This window comes from Telopea speciosissima, chromosome 2 (genome assembly GCF_018873765.1).
Source record: "Telopea speciosissima isolate NSW1024214 ecotype Mountain lineage chromosome 2, Tspe_v1, whole genome shotgun sequence".
Taxonomy (NCBI): domain Eukaryota; kingdom Viridiplantae; phylum Streptophyta; class Magnoliopsida; order Proteales; family Proteaceae; genus Telopea; species Telopea speciosissima.
Genome location: NC_057917.1, coordinates 18,687,245 through 18,703,677, shown reverse-complemented (window position 1 = coordinate 18,703,677; position 16,433 = coordinate 18,687,245). Strand labels below are relative to the sequence as shown.

General features: G+C 37.7%; 1 pseudogene; it reads left to right on the top strand.

The window, feature by feature from the left end:
* Window positions 1–13,371: 13,371 nt before the first annotated feature.
* The window catches only part of LOC122650518, a 10,144-nt pseudogene continuing 7,082 nt past the window's right edge, over window positions 13,372–16,433 (top strand).

The following is a 16,433-nucleotide window of genomic DNA, read 5'->3' as shown; positions in this document are numbered from 1 at the left end:
TGAGGTTATTGTTTGCCCTGTGATTCAACAATTCCAAATTGTTTTTCAATTTCCAAAAAATATTTAGGAAAAACATGTCTATACTCTATAGGGTTGATCGATTTATGAAAAGAAAAAAACTTTAGGCTCAAACAATGATTTTTTCACAAATCTGTTATTATTTAAGAGTTTTTATTTTTTTATTCAAAAGACTTGTAGAGCTATCTTCCTACAAGAGGTAAATTTCATTGATTTTTTATTTGTTTTATAATTCTACTGATTAAAAATAAAAGGAAAAAAGTTCTTTGTAGATGGAGTGTACTACCCAAGCTCAGACACAAAGGAGGGTAAAATGACCACCCCACCTCCGTGAAAGGCAGAAATTACATCTTCCAATGTGTCAATAGGGGTGTAAATGAACAGTCGAAATCCGTTTCCCTATATGTTTAGCACTATCCGAATCCGTCCGAAAGCTAAGCCATGGAATCTAAATTCGGTCGAAACATGTCGAAACAGCCGAGACAACTCGGTTTCGACAGGTTCCGAGACGAGTTGGACCTAAACTTTGAAAAATCCCTGGTTTCGCACTGGTTTTATGGTTTCAGTCGAAACCAGTACGAAACCGTCGAAACAAAGGCTGTCATTTACATTTTTCAATGGTTTTTGAAGAATAATAGTACCAAGGCTGTCATTTACTTTTTTCAATGCTTGGAGCCCTTCTTCAAGAAGGAAGAGATACCATTTCCTCACTCACGCCCACAAAGACCATTGCACTGGAATTTCTCTCTACTCTTCATACCCTATTTACGCTACCCACCTTACGAAAACACTGATCCTTCAATTATTCCCGTAGGTTTTATGGTTTCCTTTTGGTTCGCCCCTCCCCTCTTTTTTCTCGCATTCTCCTCTTTTGTTCCCGCTTCAGTAGAGATACCCATTTCGTTTCTATGTTTCTTTGCAGGTAGAGGATTTGTTATTTGTCGGAATTGAGGTCGGCAAGTCGGTTGTTATTGACGACCCTGATGAACCTTTCACTGTTATGGCTTTCAATGCCAATCACTGCCCGAGTACCTCTCTTTTTATTTTCAAAATTTCCATCTCATGGGGGTTTGGTCTAAATTATTATGACAACGGTGATTTCTTGAATGGCTTTGTATTCCTATATGTGCTGGCTTCTTGTTAGATTTTGATGGGTTTTGTTGGCACGAGTTGTTTTGTTCTTGATTAATTGTTGTTCTCTTGAGAGCATTTAATATTATTGTCATGGGATACGTATGTTGTGTATTCGAAGGAACGGTTTTGCAATCTTTAGTAGTACACTACTCGTGGATTAGATCCACCAAGAAACTCTGCATAGAATTGAAGATGAGCATTTTAATGTTTTATTTGGATTCAATGTATTATTTAAGGTTCAAGTACTTTATAATTATGTGAACTAATTATAAATTTATAATACCATTTTAGTATCTGTATCGTATCAGCGTGTATGTTAGTAAACTTGGGTCAATAACCACAAATACTATTTTCAGTGATTTTTTTGTCAATGTAATTCATGGATTGTGTTTAAAATGTTAAAAAATAGGCAACTTGCAAAAAATCAGGCCTAAAAAACCTTGTTTTAGGATCGAAACCTTGGTTTCCTCATCAATGGGAAAAAATCCCAGGTTTTGACCGAGATATGGTCGAAACTGAGACAAACTTAATTTCTGGCTGATCGAAACCTTGTCGAACCCGAGTTTTAAAACCTTGAGCTAAGTGGATGCGAATACAAATTGGCTATAACTATTCAAAAAGCTATATTTACATGTAAATGGATAAAATATCTGATCCGTATCCATGTTCGTATCCATTTAACACTATCCAAATCCATCCGATAACTAATCAGATGCGGATGTGGATATAACACTATCCAAACCGAATCCGATTTATTTACAATCCTATGTTCCAACTCGCACGCTTTCATTGCCCCCGACACGCGCAAAGGGCCACACTCACAGAGAGAACGTCGACCCAAATAAAAAAGCAACTAATAAATTCACTGACTGATTAAAAAAGGAAATCTGTTTTTTTTTGGGTAGAAATTGAAAAAGGAAATCATGAATCAGGCGTACAAGGACAACTGATTCCGCATAATCCAATTCGATTTCTGAAACTATGATTTCATTTCTCCAACCTCCCTGTGTTTTTCAGCATTAGGCAGGAAGGATTGGCTGATCCCCATGTTATAATCCACATGGTTAACAACGGTGTCCAATCGTACCTTAGTCCTTGGGTCCTTGAAAGTAAGGTAAAAGACAAAAACATAAGCGTATCCTTATTGGTACATTCTCTTTCCAAAAATAAAACACCAAGGCTCCCACAAATGGCCACCTAAAGGGTGGGCCAGTGTAACACATGGCTGAGATTTATCAGAACAATGGCATCATGGTTCTATGTATCGGTATTGTATCGCCCATATCGGGCGATACATACCGGTTTTGCTAGTCATTGATATTGATATGTATTGGTAGCACGGTACAGATAAGGGGTAAAATGGCTAGAAAACTTATTTTTTAAGGAAATTAAGGTGTAATTTTGTCCGATACAATCGATCCAGGCTGATACCATATTGGTATCGTATCGGTTTTGCATGTTGCCGATACCCGTTCTGATACCGTGCACTAAAACCATGATTTATGGCATCCAACCATGGTTTTAAAAATTGGGACACAGATCCCGATTTCCACCTCTCCAAATCGGTGTTTCTTGAATTGAAATTGGATCGACAGATTCCTAGTCATTTTCTTTATAACTCATCTTGAATCGGAAAAACTCACGATTCCTGAACCGATTCGATTTTCACCATAAAATAACTTAGATACCCAATTCCTGATCTGATTCAGGCCTATTCGGATCGGAATCCTCTCTGACCGATTCCGTTCCCGATTCCAAGTTTTGAAACCTTTCACCCAACCCAGCAACCCTCTATCGGTTTAGGCCCCGCTCTTTAGGTGGAACTTTTTGACTATTGGGCCCCAATGGATGTGTTTCGTGAAATAGCAAAGCTTCAGATGTTGGATCACTTGCATACCCATGGGCCGCCCCATGGGCGCCCATAGTAGCTTATGGGTCATCGTTAGGTTGAGCTGGGAAAAATTGCTTCGGTCCTTGTTTCTTATTAGGAAAAAAGAACAATGTCAGGCTGTGCACTAATGCCTTGTTGTATCTATCCCTCCTCCCTCCTTTAAAATGACACATCTGTCTTGTACTGTGGAGGAAGAGAGATAGACACATGGAAGTGCTAAAGTACGTTACGCAGCTAGACAGGGAACTCAATCCCTTCTTATTATGTTTAATTGAGATATATCATGTCTTGAAGAAAACAACTCTAGCTCGCCGGTTTCCGACAAGGCAGTGTCGAAATATTAAGAAAGAAAGAGAAATAAAAAACAAGGGAGAAAGAACGCTACTTGTTTGTGTGAGATGCGTGGCCCTTTTCATGGAGACACAACGGTCATTTCACGCAACCCTATGTTTGGATGCAGGGCCACACACCACACACAATCGGGTAGCATTTGTTTCCTCCAAATTTCTTCATTTGTCTAGAGACTGTTACAGACTGAGGAAACTATTATAGTTGCGTTTCAAGCGAAGATGGATTCTACCAATGCCTTGGTAATCCAAGGACTTATAACAATGTGAAAATTGCAATGAAGAAGAAGAGGAAGATAGAAGGATAATGATATTGATTTAAAAATAATAAAACTAAAAGATAATGGTAGATCAACATTCCATTCATGGCCTGCTAATGTTGATAATAGGGTGCTAATGACCTATTGATATTGAACATGATGCCCTTGTATCAAATCTACTGATGTTGATAACATGATGCCCCTGGCCTACAGATGTTGGTAGATCACATGGTTGCCATCACCTACTGATGCTATAACATGATGTCTTTGTTTCTAGCCTACAAATGTCAATATGATGTCAAGTAACCTACTGATGTTAAGAACATGATGCCTCTTCCGAATGTTCAATCCCCCCTAATTTGATGTTGGGCTTCCTCTTTTATAGGCAAACTGATAGTTAGAGCAGTTCTTGTCAGTAATTACTCCTATTCAAATTTGAAATTTGAATAATTCTCTGGGAACGGTTTGCATCCTTATTTGTTTAACCCGATTGTACGGCTTAGTGAGACAGAAATAGGGTGTAAAAGTATTTTGGTCAGATGACCGAAATAGGGGTGTAAATAGCATTCTCTTTCTCAAAAAACAATAAGAGCCCTTTTAAAAAAAGGTTTCCAACTGGGTTAAAGCGAGCGGCTTTTTATTTCCTATTGGAAAATGAAGTTTCAAAGGAGAGTGCTAAAAGCCTAAGGTCTTGTTTGTTTAACAAAGAAAAGAAGAAAGGTAAAAGAGGTTCTTACAAACTACCACAAATGTGATGTTTGGTTAGATGGAATGAGAAACTTACGACAAGTTCATTAAATGTATTTATTAACTTATTTGGTGAGTAGACCCTCTTTTTCCCCACCCCACCCCACCCCCTTCACTTTGTAGGGTTTGGCACTATTCCATACTTTTGAGTGCATCTCTCGCCTCTTTCTATTTCCTTTCTTTCCCATGGTATCTCACCCAATGCCCTTTCCTCTCTTTCTCACTAAATCTCACCCCACTATAAAATGCATATTCCATTATTTTCTTTTCTTTCCTTTCCTTTATTTGTCAACCCAACTCACAACATGTGGGATCCACACTCACAAGTTCCTCATCCCTTTTTATCCGTCAAACAAATCGGCCTAAAACAACCAAAATATTCTTTCTAAAATTAGGTCAAAACTTGGACCGGAGATACATTGATTTTTTAGAAATAGTAAAGCTAAAAGAGACAGAAACTTATGCAATTAAAGGAGTAACCGTGGATTTTTATCTGCTTCATTTCTGACATCCTCCATTTCTCCAATTTCTCCCCTTAGATCATCGACACGTATCCAAGAAGATCCAATGGCCAGTTTTAAATTTTGAAACATTTCCCCCAAAACCCTAATAACCCCTCTCTCCCTCTCCCTCCTCTTTCCCGCTCCTCTCTCTCGCCTTTCCACCGTTTCCTCTCCAGCTGAGATACTCATCAGGATTTTTTTTTCTCAGTCGTCTCTCTCTTGCTACCGGAGTACCCAACAGAAAAGGCAACCATTGCCATCCTACTGCTACTGTTCCCTTCTGCTCCAAGAAGAAACCTGTTGTCCCCTTCTGCGACAAAAAGAACCTTGCTCCAAGAAAAATCATATTGTTCCCTCGTTGCCGGAGAACTCATCAGAGACGGAAACTAATGTCGTCCTGCTGATGCTGCTCCCTTCTATGAAAAAAGAACCTTCTTGTTCCCTTTTGCGACAAAAAGAACCCTGCTCTTCCGTTGAGCGATTGACTGTTCTCTTCTCCTTAGAGGATTTGACTCGGTTGCCGTTTCTCTATCTCATCTTACCAACACATTAGACACTGCTCTGTAGGTAAGTTTCTTCCCCGATTGATTTGTATTTCAGTATCCTTTCTCTTTCTTCTTTGTCTCCCTTAAAATCAATTTAGGGAAACGGGAACAAAGACAATGGAAAGGGAGGGGGGGATTAGGAATTTGATGCCTCAGGTCAATTTGTTGTAGCTGGCTAGCTGCATCCCTTCTCATATGTGCAAATGTATTTGAGTATAATGTTGTCACTTCGTACTCCCAATCTGATAGTAATTCATTGGTTTCTGTGTTGATATAAGTACCCCTATTCCATCAGCCTCAAGGACTTTATTATGTCCCACTCAGCCAAATCCTTGTTTGCAGCTTCAATGCCTCTGTTCAAGAATCAAGGCGTGTGGACATAACTACAACTTGATTGCTCCTTTGCAAGACATGGATTTGATGTTGCATACATCATAGTTCAGCCACACCAGTAAAAATAAAAGAGAAAAATATAAAAATGTCCAACTCAGCCAAATCATTGTTTGTAGCTTTATTATGTGCTGTGGCTTTGTATCAAACTGTAGTTCTTTAATGAAATTTTGTTCGCCTACTTCTTTCTATAATTTACATGAATTATTTTGAATAGAAACCAATAAGAGTATGGTGACCAAGAGTTGAATTATTTTTTCTATTGGATATGTGTGTCCATCAAATTCGGTTTGGTCCGTTTCAACCCGGTTTACTTTTATATTGAACTTTTATATATTTTAGTTTAATATCATCACATGTGATATAAACTTTTTGAGCATTATGTGTCCGTAAGATATACTTAAAATGGTAGTCACGACTAGGGTTTGGGCTGGGCATCCTTATCATATGATAGTCGCATTGGGTATGTCTAGACATGTGATGTCAGGGTACGAATGTGCGTTCGTACTCACATGTTGATGTGTGTATTGGCGAAGAATCTGCTTTGTCGATTCCCTCATGTATTACTGCCAGATGTAGGAAATGATAGACATGTGTCACCGACACCCTTTTGCCTGAGGGAACCCTGTCACTGCAAAGTATGACCGTATTCTTTGGTTCATCTATGACTGAGACTCAAGCGAGTCAAAGCCGGTATTCTGAGAATGAGTGAACGCTTTGTGAGTGAAGGAGTTACTCAACATGGTTACCACTACTTGATTGGAGAACACCAAGATAGAGATTGTCTGTGTTTGGTCGGATCGAAATCTGGATCCAGTGTCGTTTTGAAAATGGTTTTGCAAAAATCTATTTTACATAAAATAATAGATTATTTATAATTATTTGAACAAAGTGTTTTATCGAGTTTTACGGGACCCGATCAGATGCACAGACGCTCTTATATGGACATGTACTATTGATTGGGGTTTGGCAGTACATGTGTACATGCCCTAGATTCCATAATGATGGTGTTGATTAGTGGGGGAGGGTTGTATATGATAAATTATTATCATATAGGGAGTTATTTGGAATTTACTATTTTAATTGGTTCTTTATTTAATTATTGAATATGATGTTAATTGTAATTATCCATAAATATTAAATAAAGTAACTGATTAATACTTTCCCTATTAGATTCTGCTTCTTCACCAAGTAAAGGACTTTGAGATAAACAGATAAAGTCTATCTCAAATAAACAGATAAAGCCAATCAGGAGAGAGAGTGTTAGACTTTCACAGGGATTCTTCCCATCAAGGTTTTGGAAACTCATCTATAAATAAAAGCCAAAACGCAGGAGGAGGGGGCAGGCTTCCACGTTTTTCACAGCCACCCCCTCCCATTGTTTTGGCTCTCCCTCTCTCTCTCTCTCTCTTGTTATCTCTTCTTCTTGCTCTCTAGTTTTGAGAGCTAGGGTTTTAGAAACCCAGGTCTAGTTGGAGATACATTCGGATTGACTTAGAGAACCTTGGTAGCATCATTGAAGGTTCAGATCTGTTTGCTTGGAGTGCTTCTTGGAGGAAGAACCACTGTCTATTGGAGGAGCAACACTTGAGGCTCACCAGGTTAGCAACATTCTGTTAATTTCTTTTGATTATTATTAATTTTTAATATTCATGGGATGCAAAAGAAACCCGAATCGATTTATTTTCGCTGCGCATTTGGGCATGGGATGGATCCCTCCCTCCATGTGATAGAACGGAGATGTTTGTTTTATTTCTGTTCAGATCCCATAATTATGGGGAACATGAAATAATGAATTTAGGGTGCACCAGGATTTCATGGGCAACCATGTAAAACCCTAAAAATTTTAATAGGGGCACCCATGGCTTCCCATGGATTAGCCCCAGGGTACAAAAGCCTAATTTTTAGTATATTGATTTTTCAGGTGGTGTAAAACCCTAATTGGTTTATAATCGGTTTGCCTAGGTGAACCGTCCTGATCCCATGGTTTGTAGTTTTGGCCTACATTTTCTTGACTTCCCAATGTATAACTGAATTGTTTTTTTCCCAATGAATCCTTAAGTTCTTTAGTATTTGAAATTTTGAATTGTTTTTTCTTTTAATTGTTCTTTACATCATTTCATATTGTGTGATTCGTTAAATTTTATTATAAACCTTAACTAACATGTTTTATGGAGGTAGGTGAGTCTTTAACTCAAAAAAAGAAGAGCACCTGGGTTCAAACTCATCGAGACTTGTATCGTCTTTTCCATTTGGTTCCACCTAGGTAAGGATGTAAATGGATAAATGAAAATCTGAATTCGATCCGCATCCGTATCCGTTTAGGGACATTCATATAAGTTTAGAGATATCCGGAAAAAAATACATAATTTTTTTCGGGACAGATTTTTATTGGAGTATTTGGATTGTATTTTTTTCCTGATATCTCTAAACGAATACAGATGTCCCTAAACAGATACAGATGCAGATGCAGATCGAATTCTGATTTTCGGTTATCCTTTTACAACCCTAATTGAAACCCTCCTTTGTCTCTCGCGCAAACGACAAACTTGAAACCCTACTCTCTTCCTGGTTCTCCTACAATTTGCCTATATCATCCTAATAAGCAAACGAATGTACTCTCTCTTTCTCTCCCTCTTGATACTTCCATTTTGGTTGTAGGGTTCAAAGACATCTTCTCGGTTGGTTTTAGCCTTTTAGGATTCAAGGAAAGCATCTTCCATTGGGTTGAGCTCGACAGGTGAGGTATGGTTCTCTCTCTCTACATTTCCATTTTGTTTTTAGGGTTCAAAGAAAGCATATCTCCTGGGTTGGTTTCAAGCTTCAAGGAAAACATCTTCCAATCTGACGAATTGATGTATGCTTTGTTCCTTTTATGCTTCTCTGCTCTTTAATATTTTGTACTTCTCTTTCCAGGGTTGAATCAAAATCTTGTATTTTTTTCATTGTTGTGCTTATGGGATTTTTTTTTTGTTTTTTTTAAACTACAGCCATTGTTTTGCCTTTCAAAGATCTTTCTCCCATAATATTTATGGACATAAGCATATCAAACTTATTTCTAATTATATAATATATTGTATAAAGAGTAGGGGTGAAACAGGGTTGGGTTTTTTAAAATCCTAGCCCAACCCTGACCCGGCCTTAGATCGGGTTGAGATATCTCAGCCTAGGCCCAACCCTGTCGGGCTCAGCCCAGCCCAATCAGACCCTGATTGACCCTAGCTGATCAGGATGATTTAGGCCGGGTTGGCCCTGATTGTCCCAAATTTTTGCCATGGGTTGGGTTGACCCTGATTTTTTCTAGGGCCTAGTTTGCCCTAACTTGCCTTGCTTTTGTGCCATTTATGTTGTCATATGCATTAAGAAAAATGAGACACATGTGATTGGGTATTGGTTTGTTTCATACTCAATTAACTATTAGAATTTTCTTTGGGTTAAAAAAATTACCCCAAACTTGAAAATGTAAATATTTTCGTTCAATAGATAATTAGCCTTTTTTTGATAAACCAATAGATAATTAGATGCTAAGGCTATGTTTGTTTTGACGTAAAATCAAATGAATTTAACGCTCTTTTGGTTTTTAACAATGTTTTACCATTTAAGATTTATAGACTTTTTAGATTTGAGAAAAACCCTAGCAAATGAAAGTTGAAAATTCACCTACTGTCAAAAATCCAGTTTTTGTTCTTGAACTGGAAGAGTTGACTTTTTATCCTTTTGAAAAAAAAAATTTATTACAAATTTTTTTGTTGGATTCAAATAGAGGGTATTTGCCTATTTATGAATAATATCTTAAATAATGAAGATCATTTATTTAAATGATGTTTGGCATAAATAAGTATCAGAACCGAATTTGATACCAATAAACCTAGTGCAAGGCCTCATGCACTAAGGTGACAGCCGCCTAGAGCCTAACCAAATTTCTTGGACGCCAAGGCGGTGCCTAGGCGATGTCTTGACAACTATGTTATATACTAGTCTACATTGACGATATTCTGGTGACTAGTAGTCAATCCAACCACATGAAATCTATATTGTCACAGTTGGGCAACCAGTTTTCAATCAAAGACTTAGGGCCCCTCAACTTCTTTCTTGGCATTGAGGTTATACCGCACTCCAAAGAGCTAATATTATCTCAACAACGGTATATTGGTGATCTTTTACACAGGGTTGGAATGGACGATTGAAACCAGTCACTACCCCCATCTCTACAAATTTGAAGCTATCTAACACAAGGGGTGTACCATTGTATAATGGTATACAATATTGTTCCATTGTGGATGTTCTGCAATATATAACTCTCGCACGACCTGATATTGCATTTGCTGTAAACCAGGAGTGTCAATAGATGCATGCGTTTTCTATTGATGCTAGTACTAGTCCTAGTCATAATACCTTCCTTTCCATTGAGGATTACGATGGGTTATCACATGGGATTAAGGCATCTTTTGAGCCTTCGTATAGCAATGAAGGTTGGGCATCAATCTTGATTTGTAACTCTCAGTTTGTTGTGGCTTCAATAAATCATGGTTTTTTGTAGGGATTCCGTAGGAATTGGAGATACATGGATTGTTTCAAGGGTTGCAACAAGCAAAGGAACAAAACTGGGCTGTCAATAGGTAGTAGAATGGATCACACAAGAAACAGAGGAACTCACAGGAAGGGAGGCCATGTGATTAATTATTTTGTTGGACACTTCAATGTTGATTAAGTCTTTTGATGTTGTTAATTTTCAGAAATAGAGTAGGAATGTTAATGTTATTTCTTTTGCCCATTAATGAGTTGCTATGCCAAAAGTAAAACAGTTGGGGGGTACCAGTACTAAATGATGTTTGTAAATTTCTATTTCTGCTAAGCTATTCTCTATTTCTAAAATGGAAAAAATAAAATTAAACATCATTATAGTAGATGGACAACCACTACTTGAACGCTTTGACCCATCATGTCCTTAGTTTCGAACTTCCGGCCATTAAATAGCATCAAATAATAGTGTTTTGGATTGGTTTTAGATTAGGGTATGACGGGGCCGATTGGAAACCGGATTGCACCAAATCGATTGATATTCAAATCGAAACGGATAAAACCTAATTACGTATAAGGTTATGAATAGGTGAATTGATTATCCATTGATTTCAATATTAGTAAGAAAATTTCTGGTTTTAAGGGGAATTTTTACAAATCAATGAGTATGAGGTTATAAATAGAGAAATTGATTTGTAACAACAGTTCCATTGATTTCCTCGTTCACTATATTAGTTGGAAGTAATTGAATGATTGATAGTAGGGTTCATTTTGTGATTTCAATAGTAGTTACCTTTCTTTTACAATTAATGATAAATAATGACATAATTTGTAACAATGATTTCGCTATAAACTCTATTTATCCATTGATTTCAATAGTATTAGTTATCTTCTCTTTATAATTTATTCCTTTTTGTTCAGATTACAACTTGAACACATCAACTCAGTTTTTCTATTTATAATTTGTTTTCTTGTTTCACTTGGGGTAGGTGAATTAAAGTGTTTTTCTCGAATGTTTCCTCATTATAAGTTATGAATGTAAGATTTCATTGTGGTTCAAATTAAAAAACAAATCGATCTAAATTGATAGTAACCAGATACTGAAAAATCAAAATAAATCGAAATCACACTGAAAATCAAAGTTTCTTAATGGTTTGATTTTGATCTCAATCATTCCGAGACCGAAACCAATTCAGCCCGATTGAAACTGAGCTGAACCAACCGTTTGACCCTCCTAATTGAGTGTAACCTTATTCACTTAAACTTCTTGGGCAAGTGTTATCCTTTTTCAACAATGTGGATGAGCAACCATTAAAAGTGGTACACTTTTTTGTTTGCTTTGCTTTTATTTATTGGGTGGATGTGGATCTGTATATATATTTGAGTTGTATCTCCACCTCTTATTTTGTTATGCGAAAAAGATTGCTATATTGCTCTTGTATAGATTCATTTATATACTCCTCACCTAATAAATAATGGATCTATATTGACATTCATCTCTCTTATTCTGACCATGTGGGCCTCATGTGAGTTCTAGGGTTCTATGATTTATATAGATGATGTCTACCACAAAAAAAAAAAGACTTATATACATGATATCATTTCCAACCCCTCACTGGTTATAATATACAGTTCCTTCTTACACTATCCTTCCAGGAAATCCTCTCTCATCAGTCCATGAGATCCAAATCCATCTACTTTCATTAGTACCCACTCTTTAATTATTATTATTATTATGTGTGAAGGCAACCAAGAGAAGACGTATTCACTATTGTACATGTTGTAAACATCAAAATCCATGTAGGCACAATAGTGAATCCATTGACTGGGGTTTTGCCCTAAATAGGAGAAAAGTTCTCTATGGGGGAGTGTATCAACCATGCCTAGACACAAATTGGGTGAAATAACTGTCCTCCCCTCCATGGAAGGCAGGAATCCTACCCCCATGATGCTAATGTGCGTGCTCTCATTGGCCCCCGTGTGTGCGCATGGACCATGCTGCCCCACAGAGAACGCTGACCCTTATAAATTACCGAAGTTACAAAAAGCTTATGGAAAATGTGTTTAATGGATCATTAATGCCCTGTTTGTTTAACGGACAATAGTGAGATGGGAATAAAGTGCTGAAATAATTGTAGGGTTTTCCATAAAATTTCAAAAATAAAAAAAACACATGTCAATGAATTAAAGAAATTTGTTTGTCTACATAGCAAACCACCCATCTCTCTAAACCCATCGTTTTAGGTAGGATTTTTAGAGAAGGAAAAACAAACGGAATGATTTTAGGGTAATTTATACATACAACCCCTGAGGTTTGACGAAAGGATAATTATACCCCCAATTTTGAAAAATTCTGTGTACCCCCCTGAGGTTTGCAAATAGTAATAAATAAGCCCATTCCGTCAGTTCATGACTAACAGTGTTAAAAATAAGAGGTGAACTGACCAAATTACCCTTGCAAGAAAAGGGGGGAAAAAAAAAAAAAACCTACAACTCATCTTCCCCAAATCAATTGGGGAAGATGAGTTGCAGCTATCCTGAAAGTCTTCTCTCTTTGTTGGATATTATTGATTTCTGAAGAGGAAGGAAAAACAGGTATGAACTCGACCCATCATCTAACCTATCTTTGAGAGGGAGAAAGAGGAGAAAAATCAAAACATTTGGGTCTCAGTTGCTCTCGAAAGACACAGAGACATAAACACATTCTCTGCTCTTATCTTATCAGATCAAATCACTTCTCCACTCAGCTTTCGATTGTCTTTTTTTCCATGTTTAGTGATTATCTACTTATTATATAGATCAAATGGTTGCTAACAAATACGACTTCTCATGTGCGGTACTGGAGATGGCTTGGATCATGCTTAGAATCTATCGAGATTTACTGCATTTTATCCATTCTGTGTCCCTCCAGAACATCAAAGGCCACCTGAACAACAGCCTTAGACCACTAGCGGAGCTGCCAATCAAGCAGGTCCTTTTGTTTACCCCAACCCTGTGCAAACCCCATCTGCAATGATGCCTTCATATAGAACACTGCGTCCTGCAATGTTGAAGATGCAAAAGATCCAGCCTCTTGTTGGACGAAGAGATCGATTTCAAGAAATGAAATTTTATAAAGCACGAGTTGCAGAACATGTTGGTGGAGCTATGGCAGACTCTGGCTATGTTGAAACCGATCCAACCGGCCGATATGGACGTGTAAGTTCTTTCATCCTCACTGATTGCTTCTCCAGATTGAATTCTGGGTATCCGGTGGCAGTAGGAGGAGGTTTAGTTGAATTAGGGTTATTGAGAGAGTCCAGATTAGGGTAATAAAGAGGCGAGCTATTAGAGAGTGGTTAGGTATTGGGGTTAAGGTTTGTTGGAAAGAAAGAAGAGGCTAATGGGGAAGAAGAAGATGGAAGAGGAGGATTTTGGTGCCATTAATTGATCGATTAGGGTTGTGTGATTAGAAAAGTTGTTGAGGAAGGAAGATGGAAGAAGAGGGAAATTCTTCATCCACTGTTTTTCCCAACTTATTTCAGGAAGATTAACTTATTTATTCATGAAATAAAAGATCTTTTTAAAGTTATTTTGCATAAAACCTGTAACTCATCTTCCCCAATCGATTTGGGGAAGATGAATTGCAGGTTTTTTTTGTTCTTTTCTTTTCTTGCAAGGGTAATTTTGTCAGTTCACCTTTTATTTTTAACACTATTAGTTATGAACTGACGGAATAGGCTTATTTGTTACTGTTTGCAAACCTCGGGGGTATGCAGATTTTTTCAAAACTGGGGGGTAAAATTATTCTTTCGTCAAACCTCAGGGGTGGTATGTGTAAATTACCCATGATTTTATTACTATGTGGGGATAGATCTTTACTACACAAAATAAAAAATGGGAAAAGACACCTCTACCACCTTGTGTTAAGAAGGAGAGAGATAGACTCATGAGAGTTCTGGCGTAGGCCACACTCCCGTACAGAAAACTGCTTCCCATAAAAAAATTATGAAATTCCATTGTTTCCTTTCCTTCTTTTAATAGGATTTTTCTACTCCTTTTTTATATTCCACCAAACAAACGGGGTTCTAGGAAATTGCTATTAATACTTGTAAACGTTAAACATCAATTTAATTATGCCAAAGTTTGTATGTACGGCATTTAGTGTAATCACATGGGCAATGTCGTTGGGAGAATTGGATCGGGCTCCTCTCCTGCGAACCCAGCACCCATCGGGTGTCCACTGAGACATCCAACTGCTGGGTGTACACCGGGCCCATGCAGACACACATCCCTATGTGCACCCAGCAGCCCAGCCGTTGGATGCCTCACTGGCACCCATTGGGCACTGGCCGGGCTCGCAGGAGAGGAGCCAAATCTGAGAGAATCTCCCGTGCATGAACACCACTCAACCCTTGATCCATTATTAATACTAAAAACACTAATTTTGTACTAATAGAAATTTGGAGTAGAGTGTTGGCTTGGTTTAACAAGTTAAATAGTTAAAGCAACTTGACTTATGTTGATCAGAACTCAAAAGTGAAAGAAAACCAAAAATCCACATCCCAACTTTTCAACATTATTGGTGAACTTCCAAGAAGACAAAATTCCTTTTAAGTCATCCAAATGAAGGGAAAAAAAAAACTGCTTTCAGTTACACTTACACATCATTGTTTTTTGGGTAAATTACATGTCACCCCTTAGATTTTAAATAAAACACAAATGACCCCCTGATTTTTGAGAAAACTCATCCGTCCCCTTCTACCGTAACGGTGTTAGTCTGCTGTTAATTATTGGTGTAAAAGGACTATTTTACCTTTGTACTAAAACATTAGAATTAAATTTACGATACTACCTTTCAAAATCTATGTTTAAATGTCTAGGGTAGTTTAGAGATTATAATTCATTTAACTGACTGACATCATCACTTAACCGTAAAAACCTAACGATAGGGACTAATTTATCATTTTTGGATCTAATACAAAGGATGATTTAAGTATTTTCAAAAAACCAGGGGATGAGGTGTAATTTATCCTTGTTGTTTCCAACCTTCACTAATAATCACTATTTATATATTACCAATAAATTGTTGCTTAGCTACGTTACAATTAATTGTAAAAAAACCCTTATTTCATCACCTCTCAAATTGATAATAGCTCAATCCTCTAAACCATGGCTTCCCCCTTCTCTTTTTTTATTCTTCTTCTTCTTCTTCTTCTTCTTCTTCTGCACAGCTGCCTCAGCCCTGCCAAAATTCCCAGCTATTTTGGTTTTTGGAGATTCAACTGTGGATACTGGGAATAACAACTACATTCAAACACCATTTAAGGGAAATCACTACCCTTATGGTAGAGATTTCCCTGGTCATATTCCAACTGGGAGGTTTTCTAATGGAAAACTTGTTCCAGATCTACTAGCTTCTGCTTTGGGAATCAAAGAGTTTGTACCACCCTTCTTAGATCCATCTCTATCTGAGAAGGAACTCCTCACAGGAGTCAGTTTTGCTTCAGCAGGAACAGGTTTTGATGAATTAACATCAATGGAATCAAGGGTGATACCAATGAAACAGCAATTACTGTACTTTGTGGAGTATATCAAGAGGCTTAATAAGGTTGTAGGAGAACAAGAAGCTAATAAAATAGTTAATGGCTCCTTGGTTTTGATTAGTGCAGGATCTAATGACTTCCTTTTCAACTTCTATGATTTACCAACGAGAAGGCTTCAGTTTAACATTTCTGGGTATCAAGATTTTATACTACAAAGGTTACAAGACTTTGTTGAGGTAATTAAATCTCTCTCTCTCTCTCTCTCTCTCTCTCTCTCTCTGTTCATGCTTACGTTCCTTCTCCAAAATAATTAAAAAAAGGGAAAATTTCATGTACCTCCCCTGGAACTAGCCCAGAACGGATCCAGATCTCCTATGGCGCGGGCTGCCCGGCCTATCGTGCTGCGCAGACACAGGGCGGTGCACATTGACCGCCTTACCCCTTCCCGAGTGCCTTGTCCGAGCGGGGGTAAGACAGTCATTGCGCAAGGCTCTGTGTCTACGTAGCACAGACAAGACAGGGCAGCGCACCGTAGAAGATATGGATTGGCCC